Source organism: Sarcophilus harrisii, chromosome 1, assembly GCF_902635505.1.
Source record: "Sarcophilus harrisii chromosome 1, mSarHar1.11, whole genome shotgun sequence".
Classification (NCBI taxonomy): Eukaryota; Metazoa; Chordata; class Mammalia; order Dasyuromorphia; family Dasyuridae; genus Sarcophilus; species Sarcophilus harrisii.
In genome coordinates, this window is record NC_045426.1 from 543,271,100 (window position 1) to 543,295,904 (window position 24,805).

The following is a 24,805-nucleotide window of genomic DNA, read 5'->3' on the forward strand; positions in this document are numbered from 1 at the left end:
TACATACCTGGATAGCTTACATGTAGTAACAACCACAGAAAAGATCAGATAACCACCAGTTCTTCAAAGTCCAGTTCAAATACTACATGTTCTTTTAAGTTATCATTGATTCTTACTTCTGAAACCCACAGTCAGGTAGAAGTTGTATCTTCATCATCTGACTCATAACACTGACTCATAACTTTCATTTGTATTTTTACACTTTGAACTTTCATTAGTATTTTTATTAACTAGGTATCTGTTCTCTCTCTCTCTCTCTCTCTCTCTCTCTCTCTCTCTGTCTCTCTCTGTCTGTCTCCTCTTCTCTCCTTCCCACACTGAGTAGATTCCCTCACTGGAGGGAAGGACTTCTCTAATTCTCCTAAATTACCTAACACATTGTATTGTGCATTATAGGTACTTAGGACAGAAAAATGAATGACAAATATCAGCAAAATCTACCAAATAAAGCACTGATATCAATGTATGGGGATTTGGTTTGGTGGAGCTAGTTGTGGAAAATCATGCTCAGGCAGGATGATAATGGGTGGAAACGTGTCACTTTGCTTTCAGCACTTTGGGAAAGGCTGAAGCAAGAAGGTGGGGTTTTAGATCTTTGAACAGTGGAAAGGGAGGTGACTTATTGAGGTCATCAGGGATGGGCAGTCCATGCAGACATAGGGTGTGGAACATATACTAGGCTTTGGCAAGTCAGGACAAATGTCTTAGGACCATCCAGTTTGGGGAACCACATGGAGTTATCCTTAACTAAAATTTGTAGTCTTCATCTCATGAAGCATATTGTAGATTGAGAAGAGAACAACACGTTGCCAACTCAATCAGAGAATATTTGAGCATTTGCCTACCAGCCCAAAAAACAAAATTTTCTCCTGGAAAAGTGTGTGCTAACTAGTTAATGAGTTTTTCTCCAACTTAAGCAACATCATATATAATACAATTGTTCCCCAGGAGCCTTATATCAAAGACTCATTATTTCCTTCTTATACCAATCTCTTTTCCAAACTTCCTATTCTTATTGAAGGCACTATCATCCTTTCACTCATATTTATAACCACAAGATGATCTCTGGCTCCACTGATAGGTTTATCTGACTTGTAGATAAGGAGAATACTCTAGGTATAGTTTGCTCAAATTCTAGCAAAGCATTTAACAAGGTCTTTTATAATAGTAATGTGAACAAGAAAGGGAATTTAGGGTTGATTCAGAAGTAACTGAATACTTGGACCCAAAGACGAGGTTTTAATTATTGTTAGTTTGGAAAGAAGTCTGGTGGAATGTCCCAAGAATCTGACTTGGTCTTCGCTATTTAAGATTTTAATCAAAGGTCAAGATCTCACACTGTAACTAGGGCCATCGCTAGTCATCTTGTCCCTGGCCGTGGATGATTCTCAAGGAGTTAATAACTTTGCATAGTTCTGCCTCACTGAAATCCAATTCATTTACAAGTCAAGACATCAAACTCTTGATGTCATTGGTCCTCTCCCAGAATGAAGAACAAACAACAACAACAATGGCTTGAAGGAAGGTAAACATTACAGGATTACCAATGAAGGAATAGTTCCATATTCCCAGAGTCAAGATCCTAAGTGTCTAGCATACATTCCAGTCTCTCCACAACAATCTACTTCAGGCCCTTCTTACTTCTTATCTGAACTGTTGTAATGACCTCCTTAATCACTCCCCTGTCTCAAATCTCTCACCCTATCCAATTAATCGATCATATGGTTCCCAAATTAACATTGCTAAAGCACAGGTCTCAACATGTTATTTCCCTATTCAAGAAGCTTCAGTGGAATTTTAAAAAGCATTTAATAAATATATACAATATGTGATAAGCAATACAAAAAAATTAGAAAGATACTAAGGATAAAAAACAAATTCTTCCATTATATTGTGGTTTTAATTTTTATTTGTTTTATTTTAATTTATAAAGTAAAACAAGCAATTCCATAACACAGCATAATAAAAAAAATGACTGCTCAAGAAATTGCAAATCTGTACAGCTTGCTATTCCTTTCAAATATATAATAAAGTTATCATGTAAATTGCTTTTTTTATTCCTCTCCCCCTTTTGTGTACCATTAGACACAAATATAGATGAAAAATTATTCTATATATACTTCTTTTTATCAGTTCTTTCTCTGTAAAAATAGTCTGACTCTCAGTTGGAGAATGGCTGAATAAATTGTGGTATATGAATATTATGGAATATTATTGTTCTGTAAGAAATGACCAACAGGATGATTTCAGAAAGGCCTGGAGAGACTTACACGAACTGATGCTGAGTGAAATGAGCAGGACCAGGAGATCATTATATACTTCAACAACAATACTATATGATGACCAGTTCTGATGGACCTGGCCATCCTCAGCAAGGAGATCAACCAAATCATTTCCAATGGAGCAGTAATGAACTGAACCAGCTACGCCCAGAGAAAGAACTCTGGGAGATGACTAAAAACCATTACATTGAATTCCCAATCCCTATATTTATGCACACCTGCATTTTTGATTTCCTTCACAAGCTAATTGTACAATATTTCAGAGTCTGATTCTTTTTGTACAGCAAAATAACGGTTTGGTCATGTATACTTATTGTGTATCTAATTTATATTTTAATATATTTAACATCTACTGGTCATCCTGCCATCTGGGGGGGAGGGGGGTAAAAGGTGAAAAATTGGAACAAGAGGTTTGGCAATTGTTAATGCTGTAAAGTTACCCATGCATATAACCTGTAAATTAAAGGCTATTAAATAATAAATAAATAAATAAATAAATAGTCTGACTCTACCCTCCTTCACATACTCCATATTCCAATAAACTGGCTTACCTAATGGTGTTACCTATTTTCTCTTCCATCTCCAGGTGTTTGCATAGTCTGGTTCCAACTCTCCCTCCTCATTTTCTTCTCAAAGAATTTCTAATTTCCTTCAAAGCTCAGTTCAAGTTTTACTTCCTATATTCTGATTCTAGTTAGTAGTGCACTCCCCCAAGAAATTTCTTTGCATATATTTTTGTGTATTTGTTGTTTCCCCCAGTAGCATAGGGAGTGCCTCATTTTATTCTTTATTCCTAGTGCCTAGCACAAGTAGGCTTGATAAATGCTTATTGGATGAATAAATGACAAGTTAGAATATCAAGTTGAAGTTAATAAGATGAAATTTGTAGGAAAAATAAATCCTTACACTTAAACTAAGAAAAATCAACATCATATATATAAGATGGGGATGCAATTTGGAACTCAAAATCTTACGAATATTGAAAGCTGTCTTTATATGTGTTATTTGGAAAAATAAAATACTATTGAGAAAAAGAGGGAGATCATTCTATGATATCATTGGTTCTCTTCAAAAATGAAGAATGAACAATACAATAACATTAGGATAAGCTCCATTATTTAATTTGTATTTGCAGTAATGGGTGCCTCTTTAGGAAGAACATTGGTAAGCTACAAAGCATCTAAAGGAATGCAACAATAGTAAAAGGTATTAATATCTTTTCATCTGAGCATCCTTTGAAGAAATTAGTTATTTGGTCGGGGAAGGGAGGTGACAAAATACTCGCAAAGAGGCAAATTAAGGTAACAAAAAACTTAGAACTTATCCAAATGTGTAATAAATAGGCTGTCTAAATAGACAAGAGGGGACAGCTAGGTGGCACAATAAATATAGTGCCAGGCATCAAGTCAGGAAAACCTGAGTTGAAATCCAGGCTCAGATACTTACTGGCTGTGTGCATCTGGGAAAAGTCATGTGCTCCTGTGTAAGTCACTTGACCCTGTTTTTCCTCAGTTTCCTCATCTGTAAAATGAGGTAGAGAAGGAAATGGCAAACCACTGCAATATCTTTGACAAGAAAACCCCAAATGGGATCACAAAGAGTCAGACATGACTGAAATGACTAAACAACAACACAGCTAGTGAGCTCCTCCTCATCTCACAAAAGCCAGATGACCATTTGTCATTACACTGAGAAGGATAATATAGTTTAGATATAGATTAGAAAAGATGGTCTCTGATGTTCCTGTGATTCTATCATTTTCTGATCTTTGCCTTGTGACCTATGTCCAATCAGTCTTATTAATTTTATGGCTACATCTGTTCCCTTCTCTCCACCTAGCTCACCTTTCTTAGTACTTGTCACCTCTTCTCTGTAATACAAGTGCAATAATTTCCTATTTGGTTTTATTTCTTTACTTTTCTCTGCTTTACTTCTTCTTTCACACAGCTGCCAAAAGAGCCTTCTTAAGATCTAATTGTTGCTATCTCTTCTATTCAAAAGTTTCCTGGTTGCCTTTAAGATTTAAATAAAGATTTCCTCAGTCTAAAATACAAAAACCTCCATAGTCTGGCTCCAATCTATCTCAACAGATTCATGTCATCTATTCTGCATCCAATCTCAGCATTCCATCTTCTATGTCTGTGTCCACTGTCAGATTGTTATCTTCCATAACTAGAATGCCTCCTTCACTCCAGCCTCTGAAAATCTTAAATTTCCTTTAAGTTCCTGATTGGTACGACTTCTTGTTTTGTCTTATCTCCCCACATCTCCGATTCTTTAGTTATTAGTGCTTTCTTTCTCCTCAAATAGTCGGTATTTACTTAACATTTTCATGTTGCTCCCTATTCTCCCCTCCTCTTCAGTACCCCTTCCAACACTATGTAAGCTTCTTGAGAGAACAGACTTTAATTTTTGTCTCTGTATCTCTGATGTCCAGAATGATACCTAGCACATAGTGAGATGCATTTTAAAGCTGAATTGAACTGCCTTTGCAAAGAAGTCCAATATTGTCTGCAGTGCCCCCAAGGTGTCATGGCAGAGTCTGGAGTCTGTACATATTTTGTCTATACTTGATGTATTTCCCCTGGTTAGACTGAAAGCTCTTTGAGGGCAAGGACTATTTTCTCATTTGTCTTTATATTACCAGTGCCTAGGACAGAGCCTGAATCAAAGTGGGTGCTTAATAAATGATTATTGGTTAATTGATTGAATGGCACAAACCTTGGTAAGAGTTACTAGGACCAAAAATTCAGTTAAGTAGGAAGCTTCTAGCAGATGGTCAGGGTTAACATTGAAATAGTTCTTGTTCACAACCTACAAGCTGGCTATGCCTTGGGATATCCTGGGTAATCAGCAAATGTTACAGAGTGATGCTGTCCTAGGGGCTGTTTATGATGCATTCCTGACATTGTTGTGAAAGGACATTTGTTGTGGCAATGTTACATGGACTGAGCAAACAAGGTTTTTAAATCAATGGAGGTTAGTCAAGATAGAGAAAAATAAGCAGGTTCTCTGTAGATCCAGGCAAGCAAAGGTCTGGGTCCAAAGTAGTCATTTTAGGTGAGATCCAAGAAAGTATACAGGCAGGATCCAAAGTCCAGTAGGCCACAGAGACAGTGGCAGAAAACTCAGATGTCATCATCCCAGTCTCTAAGGAGAAGAGAATCACAGGGGAAGCCATGGTACCCAACAAAATCAGTCTATATATCAAGCCCTATGGCTATTTCTCCTTGTAAGAGGAAGCAGCACAGTGTTCTGACGCTGATAGGGAAAAAGAAGACATCACCCACTAAGTGGAAGAGAGCAGGATGGAGTCCTTTTGCTAGATAAGATGATCACCCTAAGGTAAGACTCTCAAGCGAAGCTTTGAAGCTGTTGTAGATAGAAGGCTCTCTAAATTCTCCAAGAATAAAAAAACTTCTAGAGGACAATCTAGTTGTTATTTAAGATCTTTGGCTTCAACTCCAGTCTCCCTTGATCTTCCATGCTTCTATCTGGCCCATCTTTTTCACTGTTTATGCCCTGACCACCCCAATTCAACCTGCTAATTGTTGCAGTCAGCCCCTGTCAGTGTCCTAATACTGAGTTCAGACCCTGCCTGATGCTGATATCTGTATACTTTAATTCTGATCCTTCTCCAATCCTCCTTGTCCATCCTGGTGCCCATATTTACCCTTAGTGTCATCACTACAACTATTTCTATCTTTGTTTATACCTTTTATTATGAAAACTTACCCCTAGGGCAGGTTCTAGATTGAAAATAAATAAGGATTGTAGCAGAGTGGCACTGGTCAAATTCCATTGGTTCTCTAGGATCAAATACAAACTCTTTTGGTATTTAAAGCTTTTTACAACCTAGCTCCAACCTACCTTTCCAATATTATTATCCATATTATCCAGCCAAATTGACATTTTTTCTGTTCTTCACGTAATTATATATCTTCCATTTCTGAATTTTGCATGCTCATATCTCTTAAAAATTCCTAGTTTCCTGAATGGATGCCCATCAGTTGGAGAATGGCTGAATAAATTATGGTCTATGAATGTTATGGAATATTATTGTTCTATAAAAAATGATCAGCAGGATGATTTCAAAGAAGCCTGGAGAGACTTACATGAACTAATACTGAGTGAAGCAAGCAGAACCAGGAGGATCATTGTACAGAGCTATAAGAAGATTATACAGTGATCAATTCTGATGGATGGGGCTCTCTTCAATAATGAGATGATTCAGACCAGTTCCAATGATCTTGTGATAAAGAGAGCCATCTATATCCAGAGAGAAGATTGTGGGAACTGAGTATTGTTCACAGCATAGTATTTTCACTCATTTTGCTTTTGTTTACTTGCATTTTATTTTCTTTCTCATTTTTTCCTGTTTGATTTTATTTTTCTTGTGCAGCAAGATAATTGTAAAAATATGCATGCATATATTGGATTTAACATATTTCTACCATGTTTAACATATATTGGATTACTTGTCATCTAGGGGAGAGGGTAGGGAAAAGGGGAGAAATTGGAGCACAAGGTTTTGCAAAGGTTAATATTGAAAAAGTATCTATGCATATGTTTTGAAAATAAAAAGCTTTAATAAAAAAAGAAGCTAAAAAAATTCCTAGTTTCCTTCAAAGATCAACTCCAAAGATTACCTTCTTCTCAATCTTCTGTGATCCACACCCCCCCCAAGCTATTGGTGTCTACTCCACAATTACCTTGCATTTGGCATATAGATATGCCCATACTGTCTCTTTCAAAAGAATGTAAGTTATTTGAGGGCAGGAACTATTTCATTTTGTCTTTGTATCTTTTGTGAGTAACACAATGTCTGACATATTAAAAAATGCTCAATTTGGCCATTAATCATTAATAAATGATTATTTGACTGAATCAATCAAAATTATTATTTTGACTTCCTCTATTTAAGTATCATTGGAGGGGCAAATTCCAAAGAAGTTCTAGTAAAGATCAAAGACAAGAATGTGATGCTAACAAATCCAAATCTAGAAATAGATTAAATTAAGGGATTTGGACTTTGTAGATGAGAACATGGATTCAGAACTAGAAGGGATTTTATAGCCAAAAAGATCACAAATATAGAGGCCATTTTATCCAAATCATTTTAGAAATGAAGAAACTCAAGACTATAAAAGTAGTAGAGCCAGTATTGGAATTCACGAACTCTAGTTTAAAATCCAGCACATTCATGTAGTGAATGTATCAACCATTTGCAGACTAAAAAGACATCTCAAAACTAAAAATCACAAATGTGTATAACCGTATCAAACTGCTAACTGTTTCAGAGAGGGGGAGGAGAAGGAAGGAGAGAGAAAATTTGGAATACAAAAATTTTTTTGAATGAATGTTAAAAATTGTCTTTAGATAAAACTGGGGAAAGAAAAAAAAAAAAGAATGGAAGTTTAGAAAAGTAACAATAACAAGAAGATCTAAAAAGCTGGTAAGGTTTAATTTTGGCGGGGGTGAGGAAGGGGGAAAAAATCAAGGGTACAAGATAAAAGAAATCTTACCTTGTCATAATTGCCATTCCCAAAAGTACCTGAGAATTTTTAGACATACAAGACTAAAATCTCTCATCACTGTTGTTGCCCTATAGCTCATCATTAAAATCTACATCATATATCTCTCCTTCAACTATCCCCTTATTTAATGCCCCTTATGCAGATGCCACCAATGCCTAACCTCTGCACCAGGAGACTGATTTAAATCGTTTTGTCTCTGAAATGATCATATGTAATATTTATGAACAGAGCTGGTGAATCCTAGTCCTGGGGAAGAAATTAATCTATTATAGGGTCTGCTACTTGTGGGGAGCCTAATACCTATAGGTAATTGTTCTAGTCAGAAGGTGAGTAATGATTATGGCCAAGAAAAAAATCTTCCAACAGAGGCTGTCTATGACTGAATCAAAGGCAGATATGACACTTTACAAAGAGGCCATCAGAGTCTCTTAGAAGCTCTTCCTTTAGAGCGAAAAAAGTAGAACAACTAGATGAAGTAACAAGAAAGAATATATAGGAGAATGAGTAATAAATGTAGATAAATGAGGAATAATTTTAAGTGAAAGGCATAAAAATGAAGATAATGGGGTGAATTAAAATTTCAAACAATTTCTGTACTTATTTACTCATTCAACAAGGAATTAACTATTATTTACCATCAGGTCTTCAAATCAAGCAATATCATTTTAATTGACTTCAGGAGATGAATCCTCATCAAAATATTTTTTTTTTAAACTTTCGTGATCTCTGTCTCTTTCTTTTCAGGAAAACATAAGGCTGAATAGATCATATCCAGAAAAATCAGACTTAATGCTTTGTTGTTGTTTTTTTAAATCCTTTCTCCTTCCCACAGAGGGAATAATAGTGGTTAGCATTTATAATTTAACATTGTTTCAAGGCAAACTGTTCTCTCATTTTCCACCTACAGTACATGCCATTTAAAATTTAGTTCTAGTGTTTTCTCTTCATGTACCATTAAATCATATTTCCCTTTGTGTGTTTTACTGATAATGACTTCTCTGTCTGCAAACAATATAATACCTTTTTAGATACTTGATACCTGCTAACTGTAAGATTTTTCAAAGTAAGAGGTAAAATTAAATGTTCAGTATGTCAGAAAAACTTTGAGCATCCATTATAAAAATCTTAATCTTTCAGAAACTAATTTCTAACTATCCAGAAGAAACAAGTTTAGTTTATCATTTTAATATTTATTGTTATTACTAATGATTACACAAATGATAAATAATAAGAAGAAATAATAAGCAAAATAATAATAAACAGAGCAATTACCTGGTTGTTTAAGAACTTTTTTTTAACTCAAAGAAACTATAATATTTTATCATTAAATTACACAAATTAATCTTTATAGGTTCTATTATCTGTTTCAAAAATCAGTCATTATTTATTAAAATAAGCTAAAGATTTTAAATGGCTATTTTTCACAGATTTTATTTAAATCAAAAAGATTAAGTCCATATACAACTTTCACTATCAACAGGAATTTTGTAATAATAAATTTTGCAATTCAACATAATTGAGGGGGAGGGGGAGAGGAAGGAGGACAAGGACATAGGGAGGGAAGGGAGAGAAGGGGGGGGAAGGAGAAGAGGGGGAAAGTCGGAATTAGGGAGAAGGGTGGGGAAGAAGAGGTATTTGGCAAGAAGTTTTAGACTTTGTTTATTTGACAAAAATCTTACAGAAGAGAGAGAGATATCATAGCACACAATGAAAATAACATTTTTCTAGAATCAAAATACTGGGGTACAAACTTTGCCTCTGACATTTAGTACTTCTGTGACTATTGGAAATTTGTTTAACCTCCCTGGTCTTAGTTTCTTTATCTATAAAATCTAAGAAGAGAGGGAAAGGAGCTCCTTCTAGCTCCAGATTTATGAACCAGATCAACATTGCCATGGACATAGACAAGTTCAAGGGTTATGCAAATACTCATTATGAGCAAAGAAAGCAAAGAGACTCCATTTCCAACCCTACAATCAGACTAAACCTATCTGGAGGAGTCCTCAGCACCTGCAGAGGCTGTTACTGTAAGCAGTACTCAGGGAAGGATTTGATTCCATTTGCTTGTTTTCTTCATTATATGGTCTGATCTACTTAAAATGCACATCTCTTATCTCTTGTGGACATTTTCCAAAGCACTAGGAATTTGACAGCTTGGGAATGTTCGGCGCTAGAAATAAAAATATCAGACTTCTGTGGTGTCAGCCTTAGGTACAGGCAGAGTCTATGCTTGTTTCTCTTGAGTAATGAGGGCTGGAGAAAGGCTCTCTAGCCTGAAAATATCTCCACCCATATGTTTCAGGGGCTGAAGTTTCAGTAATGAAGCTTCATTTCTCTGGATTCCTTTTCCTAACATAAAAACTATTCCTGAATGGAGAAGCACATTAAACTAATTTACACCAAGATGTTTGTGACTCATCAGCTCTATTATCCACCTGATAGGGAAGGCATGCACTACAGCATTGAATATTTGGGCAAAGGAAGAAAGCTAGAAGGTGAAAGGGGGTACACAAAAAGAGGGCAGAGTCTTTATTCAAACTATATCAGCTTCACAGTTTGCTTGGGTCAGATTGCAAGGGAAGCTACACTGAGATATTACTGTCAACTGTAGCCAGAGGTATCTGGCACAAGATTGCTGGGCACATGAGATCATGATCTAGTTCAAAGCTGGATTATGACCAGAAGTGTAATTAGGGCAGACAACATACTCTCTAAACATGCTTTCTCCTTGGAAAGGCGGGAAGGGGGGGGGGGGGGGGGGGGGGGGGGGGGGGGGGGGAGAGGGAGAAGGGGGCAGTACCTCCCTCAGGTAGTCCGTCCCCCTGTTCCTTCAGCCTGCATGACTTTTTTCCCTCACCCAGCCCCATCACTAAACTGCCTTCCTCATGACCCCTTTCCCCTTGAAGAATACCATTCTTTGGGAAAGGGTCAAGTCTAGACCCATTGCACCCACCATTAGACTGTCCTCTGTACTACTCTCAAAAAAATCCTTATCTTTGCCTCAGACACCTACTAACATATCTGGCAGCTACCAAGGAGATCAAATGCCAAACAAAGCATGGAAGATGTTAGGCAGTATTGCCAGAGAGGAAATTCAAAGATCAAAAACTAAGGAATAAGTCAGGAGACCAAAGCACAGAAGAATCATTTCAAAAAAGCATTTGGGGGTCATCGTGACAAATTGTTCACTCAGTTTTCTACTGCCTGGAATTTGATATTCTATTTAATCTGTCGCATGCTCCTTAAAATACCCCACAAGTCTAGAAGCAATAGACCTTGTTCAGCTACTTCCAGAAAGATTTTTCCTGTTAAATATGCTTCATTTCTCTATGCTTCCCTTATGATTGAGTCTAGAATTTTGTTTTTCACTTAATGATAAGATCATGATTCACTTTGGAATTAATCATAATCATGTTAGTGAAATACTATAAATCTTAATCTCCTTGAGGTGATGGGCAATTTCTATTTGTCTTTTTATTACCAGATTCTAACACTGGCTGATACAAAGCAGACAGATGAAATAAAGCAATTAAAGATATACCCCACTTTTAAAAACCTAATTTGGGCATTTTTCCCTTGTCTCTGTCTAGCATATTACTGATATTCCTTCCTCCCCCCCCCTCCCCTAACAGTAAATAATCCAATACAAGTTAAACATGTTCAATTCTTCTAAACATATTTCCCATTAATCCAGTCTTGAACAGTTTCCATCAATGTGTAAACATAGGAAGATAATGATGAATAATTAGGATACCATCTTATGTATATATATTTTGCCTATGCTTATATCAGTACACATCATTTCCCTCAATAAAAAATAAAACTCCTTTTAGGAGGGGGCTGTTTCATTTCCGTCTGTATATCCCCAGCTCCCAATATGATTCCTGGCATAGAGGGAGATAGGCCCAGGAGTCCTGGAAATGGCAGCTTCCACTAGACCTCTGGCCTTTACTTCTAGACCAGCCATTATCTAGGGCAAAACTTCTTAAAACCCCCTGTGGGGTCGCAAAATCATGACTTTTTCTCAGGCAAGAAGAGGTCTTGCGTGGGAAAAGTTTAAGAAGCCCTGATCTAAGAAGCAGCAACTCCTGTGGAGAAGGGACCAGCCATCCCACATACAAGGTAGGCAAGTCAGCCTAGCCAAAGCAGCAAGGTCCTCAGGGGGAGAGACAGGAGGCAGCAAGTCAAACCACTATCTTCATATTGACCACCATCTTGCCACAGACCTTGAATGGAGATAGTTCAGAACTCTGAACTCAAGAACCTGGAAAATACCCATGTTTCCAGCCCAGTGCCCTCTGATATCCTGGGAAACAACCCCTGTGGAGATGTAGCCTGGCAGGTGCTCCTGCAGATAATTCAACCATAGTTACTGAAAATCCAGAAAAGAAACTTCTTGTCACTATCAAATGGTTCACCATTAGAGGCTGAATTTTACCAGTAGAAATGATATTTTAAAAGAGGCATTATCATATACTTTGCTGCCATTGGACCCTAAGGATCATTGTATCTTTCCATTTGACTTGTGGCTGAAATCTCCCATACATGTGGTCTTCCTGTTTAGAATATGAGCTTCTTCAGAGCAGGGACTGTCAGACTGACTTTTCTATTTGTATCCTCAGTATTTAATACAGTATTTTGCATATAGTAAATATTTAATAAATGCTTTCTTCATTCATTCATTTAATGTAACAGGGACTTAATAAATGTTCATTGATAATAGTAAACATTTAATAAACACCAGGTACTGGGAATATAAAATACAAAAAAATAAGCAAATTAAAAAACCCAGTCAGTCCCTCCCCTCAAGACAATCTAAATCTGGGGGACAAAATACAAAAGAAAACTGAAAAGGAGGAAAGGGAAGAAGAAGGGTGGGAAAGTCAGAGAAATCCCAAAGCAGAGGAGCTAGGTGAGAAATAATCAGCTACTTGGAGGTTTAGCAATTCTATTAAAGACATTCTTAAATGTGGTGCCAATGATAATAATTTAGTTTGTATGCTTTTGAAGAAAGTGAGTAGTGATTTAAACTGTTAGCAAAATTTCAAGAGAAATGACAGTATTGTCACATGTAACCTGTTTCCTCATAGTCTCTTCATTTGATCTGAAACTCTTGTTTTGAAAAAAATAACTAAGCTGCTGTCCAGACACAGAGAAAACCAAGAAACAAAGGAGCATAATAGACCAATATGCTAAATAATGATAAAGAGAAAATATTGTTTTGAGTAGACATATTACATGAGATAAAGCATTATTTCATCAGCGTTGATCCCTTCAACAACTTTTCCTGATCTATTTCATGTGCCATCATCCAATACAATTCTATCTCACGGTGGTGTAGAAGGCACTTTGGGATCTCAATGGTTTTATCAGTACAATTCAAGCTTTCCTAGGTCCTACTGACCTGGAGAGAATTTAAGGATGGAGAAATGAATATCTATTTCCCAAAAGATCAGCCTAGATAAATTTTGAATCTCACTGTGTCAGGTTGAGTTCAAATGATGAAGCATTTTTAGCCACAATAGCTCTCAGAGACCATCCACTTAAATAACAAAGTTTTGAGATGGGCACCAGTGGAAAGTATATCCACCTTCCCCATCCCCCACACAAAAACAACCAAAAAGCTACAGATTCAATAGAATGCAAATTCCTTGAGAATGGAACCTGTTTTGATTTTTATCTGTATATCTCTAGCAGGGGTCAGCTAGGAGGTACAGTAGATACAATACTGGTTTTGGAATCAGGAAAATTCAATTTCATGAGTTCAAATCTTACTTCATATAATTTACTGTGTGACTCACTTTGTCTCACTTTCTCATCTGTAAAATCGGCTAGAGAAGGAAATGGCCAACCACTCCAGTATCTTTGCCAAGAAAACTACAAAAGGGATGATGAAGACTACAGACAAATTATCTCTAGCATTTAGCAGAATATCTAACTCAGAATAGGTCCTTAATAAAAACTTGTTGGTTGGTTGATTGATTTGAAATAGTGAAGTGTTTCTAACATGTCCTATCTGATCTCCCTGACAGAACAGGCCTGAGGGAAGTGCAATCTCACCTTCTTGCTCTCTCCTGAATGGGACATAGCTCTGAAGCAAAGATAAAGTCAGTGAAGGAATTTTTCAAGCCTCCACTTGCTAGAGGAAAATTTATGGGGAAATAAATAAGACATCAACTCAAAATTTCTTAAATAGCTTTTTAAAGAGACATGGGTCATCAAAATGCCCTTCTAAGTTTTAGGAAAGCTGATACAAGTATTATTTAATGTTTCATTAATAGTTACAACTAGCATAATAGTTTTAGGTCAAATCTAAAACACTGATGTACTTTTTAAAGTGCTGTAAAAACAACATATATTACACTGGAAATCTTTATGTAATCAACAAGTATATTCATTTTATGAGAGAATATTTTATTATTTTTAATTATAATGTATATTTGTTTTTATCAAATACTGGAGGTCACATCTATAATTTATTTGGAAACTAAGTTCTTATTTAGGAACGTAACACCCAATTATAACATTATTCCTATTCCTGTTCCTAGGGAAACACTACCCACTTGACAACCATCTGTTTTATGACACAGTTTCCAAAAATTGATTTCATAAAGCAAAAAAAAAAAAAAAACTGGGTCATGGCTGTTTACACATAGATAAGATACAGAAAAATCAAAAGGTCAATAGTAACTTTACCAAATTATTCATAAGATTACAGAGTCTTAGAATTGGAAAGGAGCCCAGAGCTAAAAATCTTTACTTTAAGAAGAATCCCTTCCTATCCCTTACAAGCAGCCATTCAGTTTTTTGGGGACACTTCTAATTCTTGGGAAGTTTCTCATCATATTAAGCCCAGAAAAGATAAGTGATTTACTTAGACTCTTGGTCCTTATGTCCCGAACTGACACTGTCTAAAGCTCACATTAGCTTTTTGTTGTTGTTGTTCCCGTGTCATGTTATTGATTCACTTTAAGCTTGCATTTCACTAAAATCCCAAACATTCTATTGATCATGCCTCCCCCACCCTCTATTATCACAATTTATTTTGTAGATAACATATATATGATCCTTATGATGTATGATCATTTGCTAGGGATGTTAGAGGTGATTCCTAATTGAAATAGAAAAAAAAACTAGTTTTTTCAGTCTTTGATTCTGTAACTTTCCATTTAGGATTGTTAAGATCCATCTTATAAAATTCAACTTGTCCTTATGATATTATGAAATCTTTTCTATCCATATTCTGTTATCTAACTTATTAATCTATCCTTTCCCAACTTCCTGAATTCAAAAAATGACAATATGGTTTCCGTGGCTTCATCCAAGTTAATGATTAAAATTATGAATAGCACAGAGCAAAGATTGGACTCTTGGAGCTATCAGAGATTTCCTTCCATCTATAGTAATTGAACCTGTCCCAAATCTACCTAACTGTACAATCATCTGTACAATCATCAAGTTCTCCCTCTCATAACACACCTAGTTCACCTCTTCTGGCATAAAAATAGAACATTTACTGGGAATTAATCATAAAGAAATTTATTTTAAAACAATTCTTTTAGTATACATTTTATGATTTATTAAAGAAGAAAGGAACTTTGCAAACTAATAAGATAGATGTGCTTGTTTGTTTTTCCATAAAGAATTAAATCTTGGCTGAACACTCTCAAGAACTGTCCAGTCAGATTGAGGTAATTGGGAAACATGTAACAAAACAGATATATAACAGAACATTAAAAAATAAATAAATAAATAAAACATGAAGAAACTCCTACTTCCCCCTTGGGACTTTTCTTTACTCTTTGGTTCACCAAATACTGACTTGGATAATGAAGTATTTCCTGATTTACAGCCAAATATCCTGAGCTGCCACTGGAAGAATATTGGATTTCCAGGATTTAATTAATTAATATTAACTATTATAATGAATTAAGCAGTTATTATTACTAAAGGTAAAGAGTTCCCAAGCACTTAAATAGGCTCAAAGGATTTTTCTAAGGAAAAGGTTCAAATAACATTCCTGTTTTGCAACTAGAAAAAACTTACTTCAAGCATATTAGTAGATCTTAGGTTAACATAGTGTTCCCCACAAGATAAGTCTCTAAATACTATATAAATATTGATTTAAAAGAGAATATATTTTGAATTCAATGGAATTATTATTGGTGAAAACAGCACTTCCCCCTCAAAAAAAAAAAAAAAACCCACATAAGATTCATGTTTAAGAAAGGAATTTTCATAAAGTCATAATATTTCAGCATTTATGGGTGCTGCATTTCTCTGCATAACATCCTACACCAGTTAGCATCCTTTTGAAGATGTCCAGTGTGGAGCAACTCGGTGGTATGGTAGATAGAGAGCTGAAGCTGGCAAGTTCAAATATGGCCTCAGATACTCACTAGCTATGTGATTCTGGACAAGTTGCTTAACCCTGTTTGTCTCAGTTCCTCATCTGTAAAATGACCTAGAGAAGAAATGGCAAATCATTCCAGTATCTTTATCAAGAAAACCCCAAATGGGGTCATGAGGAGTTGGACACAGCTGAACAACAACAGTGATAAGAAAGAGTTAAACAACAGAACTCTAAATTACAAAAATTAATGAGAGGTGGAACTTTAAGCTCAGCCTTGAAGAAAAGATAAGAATGGTTAAGCTGGAGAACAGAGAAATAACATTACAAACAAAAGAAGAGCCTGAGTGAAAGAACAGACCTAAGAATAGTATATTTGTGGGACCAGGCTGGCAGAATTGGAGGAAGCAGTAGTTAATAAGTTTAGATTGGGCCTTAAAAAGATATGTTATACATATACTTTAATGTAAAGGGCTGAAACTCTGAGGTGATGCACTGGGGGTCAGACAACCCAGCACTTAAGGCTAATTACCGATTAGACTATGCTCTATTAGCATATGCTTAGAAAATGGCCCTTCCCACTATTCTGTGCTGGTTCCATCTTTTGGTGTATACAGATAATTGTAGGAGGAATTAGGGGGTGGAGTAAGACAAGCCAGAGTCACTTTGGTGGTAGACAAGGAAAAGGAAGCTCATGGATATCCTGTGTCCATTCCCTTCACTTCTACCCCTAAAGACCAAGAATAAAGACCAAGGACTTTTGCTTATCCTGACTCTGGCTGATACTAAGGTATCCAGGGTGATAACTCGGTCTTCACACTTTAGCATATATAACATATATTGGTCAACCTGCCATCTTGGGAAGGGGGTAAGAGGAAGGAGGGGAAAAATTGTAATAAAAGGTTTTGTAATTGTCAGTGCTGAAAAATTACCCCTACATATATCTTGTAAATAAAAAGCTATTTTAAAAAAAAGATATGTTATAAAGGTATAAGCCTTAAAAACAGGCCAAGAAGTTTCCAGGAAAAACAATGAACATTCAGTAAAGATATTAATAATATAATGTTTTAAGGAGATATTTGGTATTGGATAAGACAGATAAAGGACAGGTAAGTGGTACAATGGATAGAATACAGAGTCTGGAGTCAGGAAGATTCATTTTCCTGAGTCTCAAACACATACTAGTTGTAGGACCCTGGACAAGACACTTAATCTCAGTACCTTATCTAATAAAATGAGCTGGAGAAGTAAATGGAAAACTACTATAGTATCTTTGCCAAGAAAATCCCAAATAGAATCATGAAGAGTGGGACATGACTAAAAAACAAATGAACTACATCAGAGAAAGGAGAGACTAAAGAAAGAAAAACTATTGTAGCTATACTTGTATCACCTATGTGGAATAATAAAAGCTTGGTCTAAGACAGTGGCACCAAGATAAACAAGGATAGATTGAAATATTTCCAATAATTCTACAGAGTTTAATGATTGATTGGACACACAAGATAGCCTCTAATATAGAGAAGAATATAGTCAAAATTCAATCAATACTTGATGATTGAATGGTTTTTGTTTTATTTCCCAAATTTTTGTTGGATTTCCCCCAAGTCTTTTGACCATCATAAAGGGAGGATGTTCTATGAGCATTTACTAGTCCTCCTACAACTTTTTCTACCTCCAACTCTGGATATCTTAGCATTTAATTATTTTGTGGTTAGCATAGTTCAATATGGAAGAGAAGCCAATAAACCACAAAGAGGTATGATTTTAGACCAATAAAATCACCATCAACAAGCCAAAAAAACCCCAATATTCCATATATATAATAGTCCACCTCCCAAAGTGCTTAGTGGTCATTTTGATATCAAATAACTCTATAACAGAGGTTCAGCAAAGTATGATCCCAGGGACAATCCTGCCTGCCACCTGTTTTTGTACAGTCCTAGAGCTAAGAATGCTTTTTTAAAATATTTTTAAATAGTTTTATTGTATTTTAAAAATGCAAAAACTATTCTTAGCTCATAGGTGTACAACTATTCTTAGCTCACAAGTTTATAAAAACCAGTGGCTTAGGCCATAGTTTGCTGACCTCCATTGTATGAAGAGTTCTCTGGCCCTTAAGAGTACCCTCAAAGACAATCACAGAGTAGGGAAGTCAATCATAAACACAGTTTATGCCCTTAGAATCTCAATAGAGAAAGCCCTAGAGAAATCAAAGTATAAAGAAAAAGAAGGGGATAGACAACATTAAAGGCCATAGAAAGATCAAGAAAGTTGAGGATTAAGAAGGCCATAAGGTATGGCAATTAGGATATCCTTGGCAATTTTAAATAAGAGCTTTTTAGTTGAATAATGAGGTTAGAAGCCAGACTTCAGAGAGTTAAGAAGGCAATGATGATAATAAAGGAATCAGCGGCATAAATTGTAGACAATCTCAAGGAATTTAGCCACAAATGGGAGGAGATATCTGAGATGTTAACTCGGGAGGTATGGATCCAGTGAATATTTTTTTTATGATGGTAGAGAAATGAATTTGTTTGGAGATGGTAGGGAAAGTGGGTCAAGTAACTTGTCTAAGTTAATAAGTTAATGGTTAATAAGTGTCTGAGCCTGGATTTGAACTCAGATCTTCCTGACTCAAAGGCCAGCACTCTTTACATTGCACTAAAGTGCCCCCAATAATGGGGTCCATTTTGGACATTGTCTTTTTTCTTTCTTTTCTTTTCTTTTTCTGGACATTGTCTTTTAAAACAGTTTTCAAAATTTCTAATGCCATTATAAATTCTAGCATTCTTTATTCAAGGCAACTCATCCTAAATTAGTAGGTTTTACCTAAGTACTTAAATGTTACTTTAATTGAGTGGATGCCCATCCATGGGGAATGGCTGAATAAGTTATGGTACATGAATGTAATGTAATATTATTATTCTACGATGAAAAGGCTGATTTCAGAAAAACTTGGAAAGACTTACATGAACATCCCTGCTGAGGGAAGTGAGCAGAACCAAGACAACATTGTACACAGTAACAACAAGATTGTGTGATGATCAACTGTGATGGACTTAGCTTTTTTCAATAATGTGGTGATTAAAGGCAATTCCAATAGACATGATAAAAAGTGCCATCCACATCCAGAAAGAGAAGTAGGGAGACTTAATGTAGATCAAAGCACTGTATTTTCACCTTTTGTTTGTTTGGTTTTTTCCTTTCTCAGGATTTTCTCTTTTTTGGTCTGATTTTTCTTGCACAACATGACAAATATGGACATATGTTTTAAAGAATTGCACATAGGATGTAAATGAGAGATGGAGAAAAATTTGGAACACACAGTTCCACGAAAATGAATGTTGAAAATTATATTTACTTGCATTTGGAAAAATAGTACTGAAAATTTAAAATAAAGGTAAAAAAGTTATTTTCAAATAAACTTTCAATTCTGATCTTTAAAAAAAAAAGTAAAATACTAATAGCTAACATTTATATAACACTTACTCTGTGCTAGTCACTGTACTAAACAATTTACAATTATCTTATTTGATTCTTACAACAACTCTGAGGTGCTATTATCTCCATTTTACTGATAAAAAAAAAGTGGGACTTACATAGGTTAAGGGACTACTTGCTCAGAGTCACAGAGCTGGTAAGTGTCTAAGACTAGATTTGAACTCAGGTATTCTTGACTCTCAGCTTCATGAACTACACAAATTTGTAGCCAGAGATCAAGAATGTATTCAGTGCCTTCAGTATAAAGCACAAAGTCCAAAAGAAATAGAAAGTAGAAACAATTTTATAGTCTTATCTGAAAGACAAAAGAGAGAAACCCTGAAAAGAAAGCAACAACCATTACAACAAAATTAATAATTACAAACTAAAATATATAGGTTTATGTCACTTTATGAAAACTAAATTTATGAAAATTTGAATTTCTAAAGTTAACAAAACTAGAGGGTAACGAGAGGATACATCACAAGAAGTATCCTTCAGTAAAGAACTAATTTACAGGCTCTTTTCTAAGTATACATGTACCATCTCTCTATTTAGAAATATACTATCTGAATACAGCTTTTCAAGAACACACAAAGAAAGGATCAATTATTCCCATAAACTGAATAATTACCAAATTGTACCTTTTAAGGAGATCTAGAACAAGGAAAATTAACAGTTGACAGAGTTGCTCTAGAATGGCTTCTTGTTTTTTATTTTTGTTTTTCTTCGGGGGAGGTGACATTGTGTGGCAATTGGGGTTAAGTGACATGCCCAAAGTCACACAGATAGAAAATGTTAAACATTTGAAGTCATATTTGAACTCAGGTCCTCCTAACTTCAGGGCTGGTAATCTTGCCATTGCACCATCTAACTGCGCCTAGAAGAGCTTCTTGCAAGAGATGTTAAGTCTCTATTTTTTCTTGTTTAAGGCAATGACTAGTTTAGATTGAAGGAAAGAAAAAGGTAATTTCCAGTGAAAGATTAGGAATGGATATGTAATTTAAACTGACCTTCTCGCTCAAGAATTTCCAAGCAGCTCATGGGTTAAATTATTATATTATACAGTATTATATATAATAATAAATTATTATACAGTATTATACATAATAATATATTATTATATTATACAGTATTATACATACTACGTAATTCATCTGGCAAGTATATTTTTAAATCTATATATATATAGAAATAGAAGTTTTCACATAAAAAGATGGCTTTTTATATTTAAAGATGCTACTGACATTGTGATTTCCTGTGCTATCCTTGGTACCATCAGCAAGACTTTCAGCCTTATCTCCCTAAGAAGGAAAACTAAAGAAATACAAATAGAATGATTTATTCAAAGTCAAATACAAAGTCAGAAGTTTTATTTATGCCCTTCAACAGGTTCAGTGAGTAAAAGAGGCATATCTGTTAAGAATTACATCTATTCATCAAAAAACCTTACCTTGCAAACACGTGACCAGTCACATCTGGACGCAATATATGAAGCTGATATCAGAAACCCTATTCCTGAAAGTTATGTTTATGAACTTCCCATGACTCCAACAGAGTAAACTATATAAATGTCACAGGAGTCCCAGGGAACAGAAAATACAGCTGTAAAACTGTGAGAAACCTGACACCTGCTAACAGCTGTATAACAACCGAGTCTCTCAGCCAGGACAATAGTACCTCTGAGTAAGATCAAATATTAGTTGAAATTGGTTCTTGCCCACCATGCTATTAGAGCTTCTGAAACAAAAACAAAAGCATGAAATGTGTAGTACATTAAGAAGACTCCGAACCTACAGAAACTTTCCTCCAAAGAATTTCCATTGCCAGTAGGTTTAACACATGAGGACATACATTAACTTGCTGCTGTTAGCTTTAATTTCATGTGCTAATTAGTTTATACAGGTGTATATATTTAATATTGAAAAGAAAAGGAATATCTACTATTTCCATATGAATAGATGCCCATGAAGAAATCTGTAGATCAAATAGTAATCTGGTCAAAGTTATAGCCAAGTAAAGAAGTTCATTTTAGGCAGTTCTTCTCTGTGAGGTTCATCACCTATATTCTTCCAATTCTCCCTCATCCTTCTCAGAAAACACTATATATAATGGTTCAATCAACTTTTCCTATATCCAAATCCATCATTTCTTTGTGAAATAGTCAACATAATTTCAAGTCAATTACATGCATAAGGCTTTGATCTGCTTCTGATGCAAGTATCTATAGATTTTTATAGGTTAGTTACACAGTTCTTCATTTCAATATGGTTTGGTTTTGTGAAATGTGGGGAACACCCAGTGCAGAAAACTCCCTCTGTTGTATATTCACACACTCTGTAAAATAGTGTTGGAGAACTACCTGGGGGACTTCCAGTGCTGAAAACCCCCTCCACTATAAATTCACAACTCCTTGTAAAAATTTCCAGTCTCACTGAGGCTCAGAGATTAAGCTTGGGATATATTAGAAACAGGACAGGTAGTAGCTTAGTGAATAGACCTCTGGTCCTGGAGACTAGTAATGTGACTCTAGGCAAGTCATTTAACCCTGTTTGCCTCAGTTTCTTCATCTGTAAAATGATCTAGAGAAGATAATGACAAACCCCTCCAGAATATTTGTCAAGAAAACTCCAAATGGGGTCACAAAGCATTAGACATGATTAGCAATCTAAACTATAGCAACAACAAGGTATTAGAGGCAAAAGTGACCTCCGATTTTCATGATACCAGGCTAGCTCTCTGTCCATTTTTTAAATCTGGTACTCAGATCTGTTTCAAAAAGTCATAACAAAAAGCAACATGTCTTCAGAGTCCAAAGGAGCTAAGGACATCAAGAATTATTACCCACACAAAGAAATGTGTGAAGAATGAAAGTTCAGAGTAAAGAATTACATACATGGAACCAGAGAACCCCACTAGACCTCGGAAGAGAGAATGGGGAATCCCAAGTTCCTCCTGGAGGGAAAGTTGCTTAGGTATATGTCCTCCATTCCTTAGCCTCACTTCCTATAAAACACATTACCTTTAATTACTTTCCCACCCTCAGAAAAAAAAAAAATTTACTGATCAACTAAGCTAAAAATCTATTGTTTTTTAGAAGGTATAAACAATTTAAATTATTGGTTTGAAAACACAAAAAGAATGTGGTATACGTTTTTTTTTTCTTATATGTTTTTCAGCCTAAATTAATCAAAGCTGATGCAATGATGGACAGTGAATTAAGAACTCCTGGAACTAGAAAACCTTAGGACTGGCAAAAGCTTCAGAGGCCACAGAGTCCAATCCCCTTATTTTACTGATGAAGAAACTGAGACCTGCAGTAGTTATTTAGGCTAAAATCATACAGGTAGCTATTAACAGAGCCCCTAGGTATGAAGTGATAGAGGACTGGTCCTGGATTCAGGAAGAGTCTCATCTTCCTGAGGTCAAATTGGCTTCAGACACTTACTAGCATGTTACCCTGAACAAGTCACTTAATCCTGTTTGCCTCAGTTGCTCATCTGTAAAATGAGCTGGAAAAGGAAAAGGCAAAGTCCCCTAGTATCTTTGCTAAGAAAATTCCAAATGGGATCACAAGAAATTAGACACTACTAACAGACTCAACAACAACAACAACAACTACATATGGTGTCAGGAAGAATTGATTTCTGCCTCAGACATTTTCTATGTGATCTTGTCTCTTAATCTCATCAACCTCAGTTTACTCATTTGTAAAATGGAAAGGACAATAATAGCACCTATTTCACAAGATTGTTGGGAAGATGAAAGGAGATAACATATGGAGTATACTTTGCAAACCTTATATAAGGTCCTTGTATAAATCTTAGTGATTTTTGTTACTTGTAATAATAATAATAATGACAGAGATATGACAGAACTCATATCCTTATTCCCAGGTCAGTGTTCTTTCACTACCCCCTTGTTGCTTCACTCAGCATTAAGATTATTGTATTAATAAATAGTATGTGGGGGGGTGCATATCACATAGATTAAAAATGCATTAAATAAATCTCTTCCTACACAAAGGGGCCTACCTTGATGCCTTATCATTGAAAAAACATTAAATTCTCCAAAAGCTAAGCCAACTGAATATAATAAACTCCAGCAGGCCCTACCATGTTGAAAGGCCTTGATATGGGACCGGTAATGGACAGTAAATCTGTCATCGGAGAACTTGCCTTGCTAATCCTGGGGTGACGAATTTCCACAAATAGCAATTCCCAAGATCATGTGCTAAAGCAAAGAAGAGCCAAGATATGCACCAAAGAAATCATAGCTCCTTAACATATTGCAGAAATTAATAAATATTTTATACATACATATAAATAAATTCACACCTACAGGATATAGCCACATAGTTGACTTCACATCACCATAGGAAGTCCACAGCTGTGGAATTTCCTGACTTTTGACTGTTCTGTTATTCCTACCTATTAAATATAAAAACCCTATTGAAATCAATCACTCTTCTCATATAATTATTGATAGAAATAAAAGCAAACTCCAAGTTTAGAGGAAATACAAAAAAAGTACATTCTGATTCAAAGTAAAAAGTTGTCTTTTTTGTGATATCTCAGCAGAATCCAGAGAGCAGATGATAAACTTTTTCACTATATATTCTACCAATTAAGATTCACTGTCAATCAATTGGCATTAATTCATTTATTGAAAGCATATGTTATATATGCAGTGGCTATATATTAGAATATATAGTGCATGTTATATATATTATAATGTACATATACCTTACACACATTAAATATGTCTTTAATTTAACATTTTAATTAAATAATTAAGCATTCATTCATAAATATAGGCTGAGCTCTGGAAATACAAAGAAAAAAATGAAACAATCCCAGCTCCATGGGCTTAAAAGTACTATATAGGGAGAGATGACGCATACATATTAACTAGATAGAATACATCCAGAATAAATGCATGATAATTTGAAACCAGAGACTGGTGGCTCTGATTTCAGAGCTGCTGTCTGCTGAGCTTGGAGGAGATGGGACGTGAACTAGATTTTGGTGGAAAATAGGGATTCTTAGAGGAAGAAATGAGGAAGGAATTCATTCCCAGCATCCCAGGGGGTAGGTTGTGGTAGGATTAATCTGTATTTTTTTTATAAAATGAAGCTTCCCCTCCCCATTTGT

At 35.5% G+C, this 24,805-nt stretch overlaps 1 protein-coding gene across 4 annotated transcripts in view; it reads right to left on the reverse strand.

Moving 5' to 3' along the window:
* Positions 1-24,805, reverse strand: part of RNF144B (ring finger protein 144B) — a 204,021-nt gene that overhangs the window by 146,036 nt on the left and 33,180 nt on the right. The window contains exon 1 of one of the 4 annotated variants that reach the window (XM_031946793.1): positions 5,004-5,078. The exons of 1 other annotated variant lie outside the window; for it this stretch is intronic. The gene's annotated coding sequence lies outside the window, so the exon portion shown is untranslated. Of the gene's footprint in view, positions 1-3,728; positions 3,806-5,003; positions 5,079-24,805 lie in introns of those variants that run through there. 2 more of the 4 variants (XM_031946792.1, XM_031946794.1) reach the window with 2 other exon arrangements.